The sequence below is a fragment of the Pseudophryne corroboree genome, chromosome 6 (genome assembly GCF_028390025.1).
Source record: "Pseudophryne corroboree isolate aPseCor3 chromosome 6, aPseCor3.hap2, whole genome shotgun sequence".
In the NCBI taxonomy this organism is placed as follows: Eukaryota; Metazoa; Chordata; class Amphibia; order Anura; family Myobatrachidae; genus Pseudophryne; species Pseudophryne corroboree.
Window position 1 is genome coordinate 46,837,251 of NC_086449.1, and position 14,489 is coordinate 46,851,739.

At 47.3% G+C, this 14,489-nt stretch overlaps 1 long non-coding RNA gene across 1 annotated transcript in view; it reads right to left on the minus strand.

Moving 5' to 3' along the window:
- Positions 1 to 1,321: 1,321 nt before the first annotated feature.
- The window catches only part of LOC134936046 (uncharacterized), a 406,776-nt gene continuing 393,608 nt past the window's right edge, over positions 1,322 to 14,489 (minus strand). Inside the window, exons 3-4 of the long non-coding RNA XR_010180446.1 lie at positions 7,379 to 7,406; positions 1,322 to 1,584 (exon numbers count right to left, since the gene is read on the minus strand). This is a non-coding gene — a long non-coding RNA (uncharacterized LOC134936046). The remainder of the gene's footprint in view (positions 1,585 to 7,378; positions 7,407 to 14,489) is intronic.

A 14,489-nucleotide genomic window follows, 5' to 3' on the forward strand; every position in this document is an offset into this window, starting at 1 on the left:
GTGCTTATCCTTTGCTTACTTAAACCGTCTTCAACTGCACCAAATCCCGTGGTTTTCTGCCACCCTGATACTCATGTCAGTGTTGTCTGCTGCTGAAGCTATGTTTATTTACCTTGTACTTGTCCAGTATTGTCTACAACTGTAAGTCACCAGTGCCGGATTTCCCACTAGGCACATGAGGCACGTTTGCCCTGGGCTACAAGGTCTACAACCGGCCCTGCCCTTTACCACGCAGCAGTGGAGCGGCACAGCAGTTCCCTCCCCCACCTCTGTATCAATGCAGTGGCACAGCAGTTCTTCCCCGCCTACCCCCGTATCAGTGGAGCGGCTCGGCATTTCCTCCCCTACATTAGAGGAGTGGCATGACAGTTCCACCCTAACCACATCAGTACAGTGGCTCAGCAGTCCACGCCTCCCCTGCATCAGAGCAGCGGCATCAGAGCAACAGCGGATGGAGGGCAGATGGACAGGCGGGTCCGGAGGAATAGTGGGGGTTTGGCTATTCGGTGGCCGATATCATTGTGCTTGGGGGGGGAAAGGCAGCCAACATCATTGTGCCTAGGGGCGGCCTGACCCCTAAATCCGGCTGTGTAGGTCAATATTTTCCTTTTTTGATTATTTGTTTATGTACTCTGTAATTGGGCGCTGTGGAACCTTTGTGGCGCCATATAAATATAGGATAATAATAACAATAATAAAAGTGCTGCCTCCCAGCATGTGGTGCCTCGTTTGACCAATAGGAAATTCACCACTACAGACAAGATAAGTTAAAAAAAAAGTATGCTGTTTGCAATGTCCAATCAGAGGGTGAGGACTCATACTCTTACTGTGTACTGAGACTAATCATTATGCTCTGAATAAGGAGGAAGAAAATATGAATAATTCTAATAATGGGGACAGTATTACTTTATTACTCTATGGGGGTACAGAATTCATGTTTAATTGTATTAAGAGCAATATTATTTATTAGGGGCAATATTATTATTATTATTATTATTATTATTATTATTATTATTATTATTTTTTTTTTTTTTTTTTTTAAATAATAATTTTGGGCTACATTTATTCATCTATAGCATGGACACCATTTATATAGCCATAAAAGAATTTAAAAAAAATGGCAAGTCATAAAAACATTTTTTAACAGCAATTTTCAATTAATATTATTATTATTTTAATATAATAAAAAATTATCACGCTCTACTAAATAAACATTTTTTTTTCCTCTTACTGTTGAATTAATAAAGTAGTATAAAATAATTATTAATTAGTAAGGTTATTTGCCTCCTTAGTCCATACATAATGATTGGCCTCATTGTGAGCCTCTTGTGATTCCTCTCCTTCTGATAAGCCATATAGATGTTGAGGATTTATCATATTGTGGTTGAAGTTTTGACCAAACTGCTGGTGGTTTGGCCATTTGTATAGTATACTGTAGGCCACTGTAAATGGACACTACTCACTGTCTCCGAGGGCACACCAACAACGTTGCCACCTTCTCCAGGCTATGGTCAAGTTCTCGGCCAAAAACAATGGCTCCCTTTTGCCACTCAGTCACGATACGTGTACAACCCATGGTTCCACCTGAAAAAATAAGATTTTAAACCTACCGGTAAATCTTTTTCTCGTAGTCCGTAGAGGATGCTGGGGACTCCGTAAGGACCATGGGGTATAGACGGGCTCCACAGGAGACATGGGCACTATAAAGAACTTTAAGTATGGGTGTGCACTGGCTCCTCCCTCTATGCCCCTCCTCCAGACCTCAGTTAGAGAACTGTGCCCAGAGGAGATGGACAATACGAGGAAAGGATTTTGTTAATCTAAGGGCAAGATTCATACCAGCCCACACCAATCATACCATATAACCTGGAATACACATAACCAGTTAACAGTATGAACAAATTCCAGCATCAGTCAAAGACCAATTCCAACTGTAACATAACCCTTATGTAAGCAATAACTATATACAAGTCTTGCAGATCCAGTCCGCACTGGGACTGGCGCCCAGCATCCTCTACGGACTACGAGAAAAAGATTTACCGGTAGGTTTAAAATCTTATTTTCTCTTACGTCCTAGAGGACCATGGGGTTTATACCAAAGCTCCAGTTTGGGCGGGAGAGTGCGGATGACTCTGCAGCGCCGACTGAGCAAATGCGAAGTCCTCGTCAGCCAGGGTATCAAACTTGTAGAATTTTGCAAAAGTGTTTGAACCCGACCAAGTAGCTGCTCGGCAAAGCTGTAATGCCGAGACGCCTCGGGCAGCCGCCCAAGAAGAACCCACGTTCCTAGTGGAATGGGCCTTCACCGAATTTGGTAATGGCAATCCAGCCGTAGAATAAGCCTGCTGAATCGTGTTACAGATCCAGTGAGCAATAGTCTACTTTGAAGCAGGCGCGCCAATCTTGTTGGCTGCATACAGGACAAACAGAGCCTCTGTTTTCCTAACCCTAGCCGTTCTGGCTACATAAATTTTTAAGGCCCTGACTACGTCCAAGGACTTGGAGTCCTCCAAGTCACTCGTAGCCACAGGCACCACGATAGGTTGGTTCATATGAAATGAAGACACCACCTTAGGTAGAAATTGAGGACAAGTCCTCAAATCCGCTCTATCCACATGAAAAATCAAATAGGGGCTCTTGTGAGACAAGGCCGCCAATTTTGACACACGCCTTGCAGATGCCAAGGCCAATAACATGACCACCTTGAGATTTAAGGAACCGTAACACCACGTTAAGGTCCCAGGGTGCCACTGGGGGCACAAAAGGAGGCTGGATGTGCGTGCTTCCTATCACAAAAGTCTGGACTTCTGGTAAAGAAGCCAATTCCTTCTGAAAGAATATAGATAGGGCCGAAATCTGTACCTTTACAGAGCCTAACTTTAGGCCCATATCCACTCCTGTCTGTAGGAAGTGGAGAAAACGGCCCAGATGGAAATCTTCCGTAGGAGCATTCTTGGTTTCACACCAAGAGACATATTTCCGCCAGATACGGTGATAATGTTTCGCCGTCACCTCCTTCCTAGCCTTTATCATAGTAGGTATGACCAAATATCCATCCAATCCTGAGTCAGCATTACCGACTGGGACATCCCACTCATCTGCTCCACCTCCTCTTTGGATAAGCCTTCAGCTTCAGACATGCCGACACACACGTACCGACACCCCACACACACCGGGATATAGCTATAAGGGGACAATTCCCTAAAGCAGGCCCTTTGGAGAGACAGAGAGAGTATGCCAGCACACACCCAGCGCCAAACTGACACTGGAATAAACCCAGATAGCGCTTTTATATGAAAATACACTGATTTCCCCACTCACTGCGCCTGTAATGTGCCCCCTCCTCTTTTTTCAGCCCTCTGAGCTCGTTCAGCAGGGGAGAGTCCAGGGAGCCAGCGTTCTCTGCAGCTTCTGTGGAGAAAATGGCGCTGGTTAGTGCTGAGGGATCAAGCTCCGCCATCCCTCCAGCGGCGGGCTTCGGTCCCGCTTCAATAATCAAAAAATGGCGGGGGATCATTTATTTGCTGCCTTCAGCCTAATAAACTTGTTTATTGCCAGTAATGAGGTTTATTGCTGCCCAGGGCGCCCCCCCTGCGCCCTGCACCCATCAGTGCCATGTGTGTGTGTGTTGCGTGGGAGCAATGGCGCGCAGCGTTACTGCTGCGCGCTTACCTCAGTGAAGATCTGAAGTCTTCTGCCGCCTTGAAGTCTTCTTTTCTTCTCATACTCACCTGGCTTCTTTTTCCGGCTCTGTGAGGACGGCGGCGCGGCTCCGGGACGAACCCCAGGGTGAGACCTGTGTTCCGACTCCCTCTGCAGCTAATGGTGTCCAGTAGCCTAAGAAGCAGAGCCCTTGAACTCTTAAGAAGTAGGTCTGCTTCTCTCCCCTCAGTTCCACGATGCAGGGAGTCTGTTGCCAGCAGAGCTCCCTGAAAATAAAAAACCTAACAAAATTCTATTACACAGAAAACTCAGGAGAGCTCCCTGTAATGCACCCTATCGCCTCTGGGCACAAGATCTAACTGAGGTCTGGAGGAGGGACATAGAGGGAGGAGCCAGTGCACACCCATGCTAAAAGTTCTTTATAGTGCCCATGTCTCCTGTGGAGCCCGTCTATACCCCATGGTCCTTACGGAGTCCCCAGCATCCTCTACGGACTACGAGAAAAAGATTTACCGGTAGGTTTAAAATCTTATTTTTTCAGGTGAAACCATGGGTTGTACACGAATCGTGACTGAGTGGCAAAAGGGAGCCATTGTTTATGGCCAAGAACTTGACCATAGCCTGGAGAAGGTGGCAACGTTGTTGGTGTGCCCTCGGAGACAGTGAGTAGTGTCCATTTACAGTGGCCTCCAGTATACTATACAAATGGCCAAACCACCAGCAGTTTGGTCAAAATTTCAACCCCATGGTCCTTACGGAGTCCCCAGCATCCTCTTGGACGTAAGAGAAATAAACAATATCTCAACAAATTCGCATTGTATCAATACCTCAGACATTCACAATGATCATCCAATTGTTTTAGTGTCATCATCTACACGCATGTTCACGTCACGCATCATTGAACTTATACCGCTTGTCTTTCCACATTCCATATTACTTTGTCCGCTGTGTTTATACGGTATATTACACTGTAAAGTGTAAGCTTCCCATACTATATTATTTTATGCTGTTTGCAGCACTTTATTCAGGATGTTTTTTGTCCTCTGGATCACAGAGTGACATTTTTGCATTATATGGTTTTTATACACCTAGTGTGTTTTACATTGTTTAAGAATGTTTTTGTACTTGTTAATGTACATTTTATTGTATTTCTGTGTATGTTTAGTCCGCTGTATATTTTTATGTACGCTGTGTTCAGACATTACAGCGCTATGACACACTTTGCACTTTGTTTACAGTGTGTCTCAATGGTCCTGGGCTCGGCTGAGTGATGTCATTTCCGGCGCAAAGGAGATACCACGACCGGAAGTACCTGATCAGGAAGCCCGGCTGGCAGGATCACGGTGCTCCACTAAGGGGGAGTCAATTATGGGGGTAAGTCACATTTATGATTGATATATATATTATATATATACCAATCAAAGAAATCAGAGGCGGCACTCAGAGACTTTGGAAACAGTGAAAAGCTGTATTGGTGAGGTCAACGTTTCGGGGACCACCTCCCCGTCTTCAGGACCTGGTCCTGAAGACGGGGAGGTGGTCCCCGAAACGTTGACCTCACCAATACAGCTTTTCACTGTTTCCAAAGTCTCTGAGTGCCGCCTCTGATTTCTTTGATTGGTACATGTCAGGGATAGGATCCCTGGGGAAGGCACCGGAGCGAGGTACACCCTGAGGGGGAGGACTGGAGTGCCGGAGTTTATCGTCTACATATATATATATATATATATATATATATATATATAAATTACTGCCTCAATGCGGTGAGGCATGGACTCTATCAGCCTATGGCACTGCTGAGGTGTTATGGAAGACCAGGATGCTTCAATAGCGGCCTTCAGCTCGTCTGCTTTGTTCGATCTCATGTCTCTTATCTTTCTCTTGGCAATGCCCCATAGATTGTGTGTGGGGTTCAGGTCAGGCTAGTTTGCTGGCCAATCCAGCACAGTAATCCCACGGTCATTGAACCAGGTTTTGGTACCTTTGGCAGTGTGGGCAGGTGCCAAGTCCTGCTGGAAAATGAAGTCAGCATCTCCATAAAGTTTGTCTGCTGAAAGAAAAATGTCCTGGTAGATGGCTGCGTTGACTCTGGCCTTAATAAAGCACAGTGGACCAACACCAGCAGATGGCATGGCTCCCTAAATGAACACAGACTGGAAATTTCACACTGGACTTCAAGCATCTTGGATTGTGTGCCTCTCCATTCTTGCTCCATACTCTGGGACCTTGGTTTCAAAATGAGATGCAAAATTTGCTCTCATCAGAAAAGAGGACATTGGACCACTGAGCAACAGACCAGTTATTTTTTTCTTTAGCCCAGGTAAGACGCTTCTGACATAGTTTGTTGTTCAGGAGCGGCTTGACAAGAGGAATACGACATTTGAATCCCATGTCCATGATCTGTCTGTGTGTGGTGGCTCTTGATGCACTGACTCCAGCCTCAGTCCACTCCTTGTGAAGCTCCCCCAAACTTTGAATGGCCTTTTCCTGACAATCCTCTCCAGGCTGCGGTCATCCCTGCTGCTTGTGCACCTTTTTCTTCCACACCTTTCCCTTCCACTTAACTTTCTATTAATGTGCTTTGATACAGCACTTTGAGAACATCCAACTTCTTTTGCAATTTTCGTTTCAGACTTTGGGGGTTATTCCGAGTTGATCGTAGCTGTGCTAATTTTAGCACAGCTACGATCACTCACACTGACATGCGGGGAGATGCCCAGCACAGTCTGCCCCGCATGTCAGTGCCGCTTCCGTCCCCCGCAGAAGCGCAAAGGCATCACACAGCAGCGATGCCTTTGCACTTCAAGAGTAGCTCCCGACCAGCGCAGCTTTAGCGTGCTGGCCGGGAGCTTCTCGTCGCTCCCCGGCCCGCAGCGGCTGCAGGTGATGTCACATAGCCGCCGCGGCCCGCCCCACCAACGTTCCAGCCCTGCCTGCGTTGGCCAGACCGCGCCCCCCTAAACAGCGGCTTAGCACCGCCGTCCAGCCCCCTCCCGCCCAGCGACCGCCTCTGTCTCAGAGGCGATCGCTAGGCAACGACGGCTGCCATGTCCCGGCGCACTGCGGCACTGGCGCATGCGCAGTTTCGACCCGATCGCTGCGACAAACTGTAGCGAGCGATCGGGTCGGAATGACCCCCTTTACCACCTTGTGGAGGGTGTCAGTCATGGTTATCTGCACAACTGTCAGGTCAGCAGTTTTCCCCATGATTGTGATTTGTACTGAACCAGACTGAAGAGACCATTTAAAGCAGAGGTTCTCAAACTCGGTCCTCAGGACCCCACACAGGGCATGTTTTGCAGGTCTCCTCACAGAATCACAAGTGAAATAATTAGCTCCACCTGTGGACCTTTTAAAATGTGTCAGTGAGTAATTAATACACCTGTGCACCTGCTGGGTTACCTGCAAAACATGCACTGTGTGTGCCCCCGAGGACCGAGTTTGAGAACCTCTGATTTAAAGGCTCAGGAACTGTTTGCAGATGGTTTGGATTAATTAGCTGATTAGGGTGTGACAATTTGAGCCTACACTATTGAACCTATTCACAACATTCTAATTTTCTGAGATTTGAGATTTGGGGTTTTCTTAAACTGTAAGCTACAATCATCAAAATTATAACAAGGCTTAAAATATCTCACTTTGCATATAATGAGTCAATATAATATATTAGTTTCACCTTTTAAGTTGAATTACTGAAATAAATTAACTTTTTCACCTGTAAACACCACAAATGATTCCGGAAGCTGTAATTAAGAACAGAGCATGTGTTGTATTTTACTTTTATTCATGAAAAGCTATATTAGTAGTAAAATCAGCCTACTGGTTATCAAACACTTCCATTTATAGGTAAGCAATAAAGCAGTATTTTATTGCATATCTTTCGTTACATATAATTGTTAGTGCAATACAACCAGCGTATTTATTACACGTTATATATCAGGATTAGTTCACAATCTAGTATAATAACTATTATAATAACTATTATACCACCACCTATAAAATTTCACCAGAGTTTCTAATCACAGCACATTGTAGATAAAGTAATGGGTTTGCCCTGTGTCATTCCAATTACTGTGCATGCAGCGCTCTTACTGATAGATTACAGTGTGAGATCTCTCATGTGGCTATTGTTGCATACACCATGGCTGCTATAAATGGGCCACCGGGACATACACAAAGCACAGTACAGCTGGACTGGCAGGCTGGCAATTGATTTCTTATGTATTTGTGAAATATAGTGTTTGGCTTATTGTCATACTTGCCTACCTGACCCTCTCCATGAGGGAGAAAATGCTCTGTTCCTGGACGTTCCTGGTAATGTTTGATTGCCATCACCTGTGGTGAAACACCTTTCTTATCAATTACCTAGCTGAGCACAGGTGATGGCAATCATACATTACCAGGAAAGTCCAGGAACAGAGCATTTTCTCCCTCATGGAGAGGGTCTGGTAGGCAAGTATGCTTATTGTTCTCCGGCTAATACACTGCACACCAAGGGGGCCATTCTGACCCGTTTGCACGCTGCAGTTTTTCGCAGGTGTGCAAATGGGTCACAACTGCGCATGCGCAGACGGCAGAAGTGCGCAGGCGCGTCATTGCCCCGGCAACAGCCATCGCCAGGCGGCGACAAGAACAGCGATGGAAGCGATCGTAGCTGCAAGCGCAAGTAGATTGACAGCAGTAAAGGCGGATCTGGGTGGCAACTGACCGTTTTCTGGGAGTGGTGAGTAAAACCAGGGCCGGCTCCAGGGTTTTCAGCGCCCCGGGGCGAGCAATAGGGGCGTGGCTGAAATGATGTGCGGTGCGAGATGACGTCATCGCGCACCGCACAGCAAAGGTCCTCTCCACGAAGGGAAATTATACTCTAGGCACTCTTCTAGCTTCCCTTCGTGGAGAGGACCTTTGCTGTGCGGTGCGCAATAACGTCATCGCGCACCGCACAGTAAAGGTCCTCTCCACGAAGGGAAACTAGACGCTACGCGTCAAGTTCCCTTCACGGCGGGGGGCAGAGGCAGCGGGGGCACAGCACTGACAGCAGCAGCGGATCTTGCCATGGTGCGGCGCCCTCCGGATGGCAGCGCCCCAGGCAAAAGTCCTGCTTGCCCGTGGCAAGATCCGCTACTGAGTAAAACGCAGGCATGTCAAGGTGTTTGCAGGGCGGGTGTCTGACGTCAATTCCGGGACCTGACAGGCTGAAGTGATCGCAGCAGCTGAGTAAGTACAGAGCTGCTCAGAAACTACACAAAACTTTTTTTTTCCAGCTCCCCTGCACATGCGATCGCACACTTGCTTAGCTAAAATACACTCCTCCATCGGCGATGTCTACATACCCTCCAGCTGGACCTTTTTAGCAGGTACAGTACCTTTTTTTATGGTCTGTACCGATTTTTGGCTCTCTAAACTTCCATTGAAAGGGTAGGAAAAGGGGCATGACCACGCCCCCTTTACCAGCGACCACGCCCCCTTTTCTAATTTGTCCCAGTTTTTATGTGTAAAATGTTGGAGGGTACGCGTCTATCTGATCACACGGGCTGCAAAAAGTTGCAATGTCCGATCAACTTGGAATGACCCCAAAAACCGTCTATAAGGTCTGCTAGCCGTAGGGTTCAGTAGCCCAGCATGTGTTTCCGCAGATACTGTGCACTTGGTCCGGGACAGGCACATTAGCACTTTAAGAGGCAGATTATTATGAATGTTAAATGGTGCTCCTGCCAACCAGCTCCTGGCATTTTTCAAACACATGACAGGTAGGAGCTGATTGGCTGGGGCACCATTTAATATTTGGAACAAGTGATAACAAGACTATCACTTGTTGTTATATCTGACCATAAGGGCTCTATTCATGAAGATGTGAAAAGCCTTCTTTCACGATCCACCTGTGATAATCGGGCTTTTCACCTCTTTGTGCTATTCAGCAGGGCCGGAATGGTAATTGCCAGAAGGGCTGGTGACCTGTCGGGCTGGCCACACCCCCTTTGTAGGCTGGCCACACCCCTAAGTATGGGCCCCTATAACTGCATTCCCCCGGTGGGCCCTCCATGCCCCAGTCCGACACTGGTTAAGTGTATACATATGGCGGGTCTGAGTGGCAGATGGGTCTACCTGGGGATCTGAATGATATGTGAGGAAGTCTGGAGCAGCTGTGGGAACTGAGTGTGTGTGGGGAAATTTGGGGTTAAAGGGACAGTGGCCCTCATTCCGAGTTATTCGCTCACTAGCTGCTTTTAGCAGCATTGCACACGCTAAGCCGCCGCCCTCTGGGAGTGTATCTTCGCTTTGCAGAATTGCGAATGAAAGATTAGCAGAATTGCGAATAGAAATTTCTTAGCAGTTTCTGAGTAGCTCCAGACTTACTCTGCCACTGCGATCAGTTCAGTCAGTTTCGTTCCTGGTTTGACGTCACAAACACGCCCTGCGTTCGCCCAGCCACTCCCCCGTTTCTCCAGACACTCCCGCGTTTTTCCCTGACACGGTAGCATTTTTTCAAACACACCCATAAAACGGCCAGTTTCCGCCCAGAAACACCCACTTCCTGTCAATCACATTACGATCACCAGAACAAAGAAAAAACCTCGTAATGCCGTGAGTAAATGACCTAACTGCATAGCAAATTTACTTGGCGCAGTCGCACTGCGGATATTGCGCATGCGCATTAGCGACTAATCGCTCCGTTGCGAGAAAAAAAATAACGAGCGAACAACTCAGAATGACCCCCATGGAAATTAGGTAAACTCTGTAGTGAAGAGGAATATGGTAGAAATTGTAATATTTCATGTTTATAGTTTGTTGCAAGTGAAATTATTCCTGAGAAAAATGTCATCTTTAGTGGGTGTGAATTATAGCTGTAAACATGGATTGTTTGACTCCCGCGTTTTTCCCTGACACGCCTGCGTTTTTTCGCACACTCCCAGAAAACGGCCAGTTTCCGCCCAGAAACACCCACTTCCTGTCAATCACACTCCGATCAGCAGAACGATGAAAAAACCTCGTAATGCCGTGAGTAAAATACCTAACTTTTGTGCAAATTTACTTGGTGCAGGCGCACTGCGAACATTGCGCATGCACAGTTTGTGACTAATCGCTCCGTAGCGGAAAAAAATAACGAGCGAACAACTCGGAATGAGGGACAATATTGTCACATCAGCGGCGTGCGGTGAGGTCAGTGGCTGGTGAGGCATGCCCACTAAGGCCGCTGCTATGGCCGCCGCCAAAGGTGAATTTAGACCTCATGAGGCCCTGAGCAAGACACCGATTTAGAGCGTGACTGCACGTCCCTGATAGGCATGTATATATACACACATACAGACACTCATATACAGTCACCTCACTAGCTACACATTATAGTTGCACACAGTATAATGGCTACATGCAGCGTTGCAGAGTCGGATAAGACACACACACATACCTGAGCGATGGCATCTGGAGCATCTAGCACACACATACAGCCTGCACACCTTGGATACCAGTACTCGCTACTCAGCACTATACACACATGCTGCTTTGGTAACACTGGCTACGGTATCTGGGGCTCTATACTGTAGCTTACCAGCAGCAGCGACATTATACCATATCCGGATAAGTGCTGCCCCGCACCAGCCGTCCAGCCACGGGAGAAAGTTGTATCCCGTTATTGGGGAGGCTAGCAGGGCAGAGCACACATGCTGCCAGGTGTGGGCGGGTGGCACCAGCTCAGTGTCTGCAAGGGGCAGAGTGTGGGAGCGCCGGCTACTTACTGTGTGCACGGGGGATGGAGGGGATGGGTGAGCGCACGTCTGGCATCGGGTAGCCTCCTCCAGCCAGCAGAGTCACAGAGCACCGGCCCGGAGCAGGAGCACAGTCCGTGCAGGGTTAGCGCTGGGAGTGAGGAGCCGGGGAGAGTGGCAGGGTGGATGCACACGCACACACAGCCCCTGTACACACACTCATACTACAGGGGTGACGGTCCGGTGAGGTGGAAAGGAGTCAGTCAGTCACAGAAAAAGTGGGCTGGACCACAGGGAGATCTCCAATCATATTTGCCTCAGTGACAGAGGCATTTATTCTAGTGCCGCATACAGTGCATTTTTTAATGGGCTTTTACAGCCTTCCGCTTGCCCCCGCCCCCTGCTTCCGACCCCTTAACATTGGCCGTGGGAGGCACTGTTCTCAGTGCCTCCAAAACATATTTGAACCAGTTTTATAATGTAAACTTTATTACAATAATATAAAGCATATACTTATATTATTGTAATCATTAATGACAGGGGAGGCACTGCCTCCCCTGACTGCACGTTCCTGTGTCACATGTGGGTGGCCTGAGAAGCATGTGGATTAAGTGAGGGTATCTGAGTTGCGCATGGAAGATCTAAGGATGTGGGGGCACTTTAGAATGACTGATGTTATTGGAGGGTCAAGAGGTGAGAAGGAAAAAGAGGAGAGCAGAGTATGGCAAAAGCTACCAATCAGCAGCTAACTGTCATTTATCTAGCACAGTTTATGAACTGGTGTTATAAGCTGATTGGCTACTTTGGGCTACTCCTCTACGTTATCTCTCTTCAAGGCTTGATACATCTCCCCCTATGAGAGAGAAGAAAGGGTTATAGAGTATGTGACCCATGAAATGTATGGTAAACTGAGAAAAGCCTTAGGGATAAATGAAATGAGGGCTTGCAAGTAAGGGGTTAATTATCCTTTTGAAGTTAATGTGTTAAATGCTATTTTGCAATTTAGTGGTGTGAACATAAAAGAGTTTTATGAACTGTCTGTAAATTTGTTTGTCAGCAACAATTGCATTTCAGCATGTGTTTGTGTAACATAGACTGTAGTACTTTCCCTTTGTCTAGGGAAATAGGTGACAAGTGTCGTAAACCTTTTACACAATGGGCCAGACTTAGGTCTGTATGGAATTGCTGTTAGCTGGGCAATTCTGTCTAACTAAAATTCTAACGAAACAGGAGGTGTCTGTAGGAGATAGACGCTTCCTGATAGCATTAGCTATCGGTTGCGATTTGCGATGGTTACAGTAACCGGCCAGCCTTCGTAAACTGAAGCTTACTCAGGCTGGTCATAGGATCCGGACCCCGGTGTCCAGCAAGTCTGTGTCTGACCATGAAGACCCTCGATCCGCCACGCCATGTCTGTCACACTGTCAATCATACTGCGACATCGCAAGAACCTTTCTTCACATACACGGAATAAGTCCTGCGCAGACTCCTAAACATCATATTTCTACACAAACCATTGGGTTTGCGTAGAAATATGAATCAGACCTAATGGGGGTCATTCTGACCCATTCGCTCGCTGCTTTTTGTCGCAGCCGAGCGAACAGGTCCCTACAGCGCATGCACCGGTGCCATAGTGCATCGGCACATGCCAGACGGCCGAAGGCCATAGCAGGGATGCGACCGCCTCTGCCTGACTGACAGGCAGAAGCGGTCGCTGGGCGGGAGGGGGCGGAACGGCTGCGTTTGGCAGCTGTTTCGTGGGTGCGGTCCGGCCAACGCAGGCGTGGCTGTACCGAATAGGGGGCGGGCCGCAGCGGCTGCGTGACATCACACACAGCTGCTGCGGGCTGGGGTGCGATGAGTAGCTCCCAGCCAGCACGCTAAAGCTGCGCTGTCCGGGAGCTACTCTTGAAGTGCAAAGGCATCGCCGCTGTGCGATGCCTTTGCACTTCTGCGGGGGGAAGCAGCACTGACATGCGGGGCGGACTAGCCGTGTGCTAGGCGTCCTCCCGCATGTCAGTGTGAATGATCGTAGCTGTGCTAAATTTAGCACAGCTACGATCAACCCGGAATGACTCCCAATATGTATTAATTAGAGATGAGCGGACTCGGTTTTCTGAAAAGTGCCCGCAAAAGTCTTTGGTGAAAAGTAAAACTAAAGGCCCATAGACACTTGACGATGCATACATCGTCAACGACCGTCGTCAACGACTTCCCTTGAACTTCCCTTGAACTTCCCTTGAACAGCTGAGCAAACGACATGAGCATACACACTACCAACGACCAAAGACCAAAGACGAAAGACCAAAGACGAAAGACCAAAGATCATAGACCATTCATCGTTGAAGCATCCAAGCTGAACAGTTTATTAAAATAATGAGCTGGGAACAGGGCTGGTGAACAGTGGCTTGGTCGTTGGTCGTTGGTCTTTCACACCATACACATTCAACGACGTCTCTGGTCGGTAACGACCATAGTGGAAATTGAGCATACATGCTCCACAGATAAGCGAGGGTCGTTAACGTCCCGCGGGGCCGCGCATCGGTGGTCGTCAGATGCATACACACTTGACGATATAATGAGCGACGTCGTTGATGAGGGCTGAAATGAACAACGTCGTTCATTTTATCGTCAAGTGTGTATGGGCCTTAAGTTTATAATAGTTTTTGGGGTTTTTTTGTACAACTTGTGTGTGTTGTAGGTGTCATACCCCACTGTGTTCATATAAATTTAAGCGCAGTGTGAGTTATTTGTGAAAAAAGTTTAACTTTTTTTTTTTACAACTTGTATATGCTGTAAGTGCTGTAATCCACTGTGTTCACATATACAAAGTATGAGCACTGTGACTCCACAGTGTGAGTTGTCATTTGTGAAAAAAACAAGTTGTTTCTCTTTTTTGTACAACTTGTGTGTTCAATAGGTGCCGTGCCACATTGCATTCTTAAATATAAGCACTATGGGGTATATGCAATTGCGGTCGAATTGCCGCAAAAGTCGAAAAACTGGGCATTTTCGACAAAAAAAAAATGTCGAATTGGATTCGACAATGCAATACAGTACTTTTCGACAAAAATAACGGACGTTTCAGATTCGACTTTTTGCAATTCGACATTTTTTAAATTC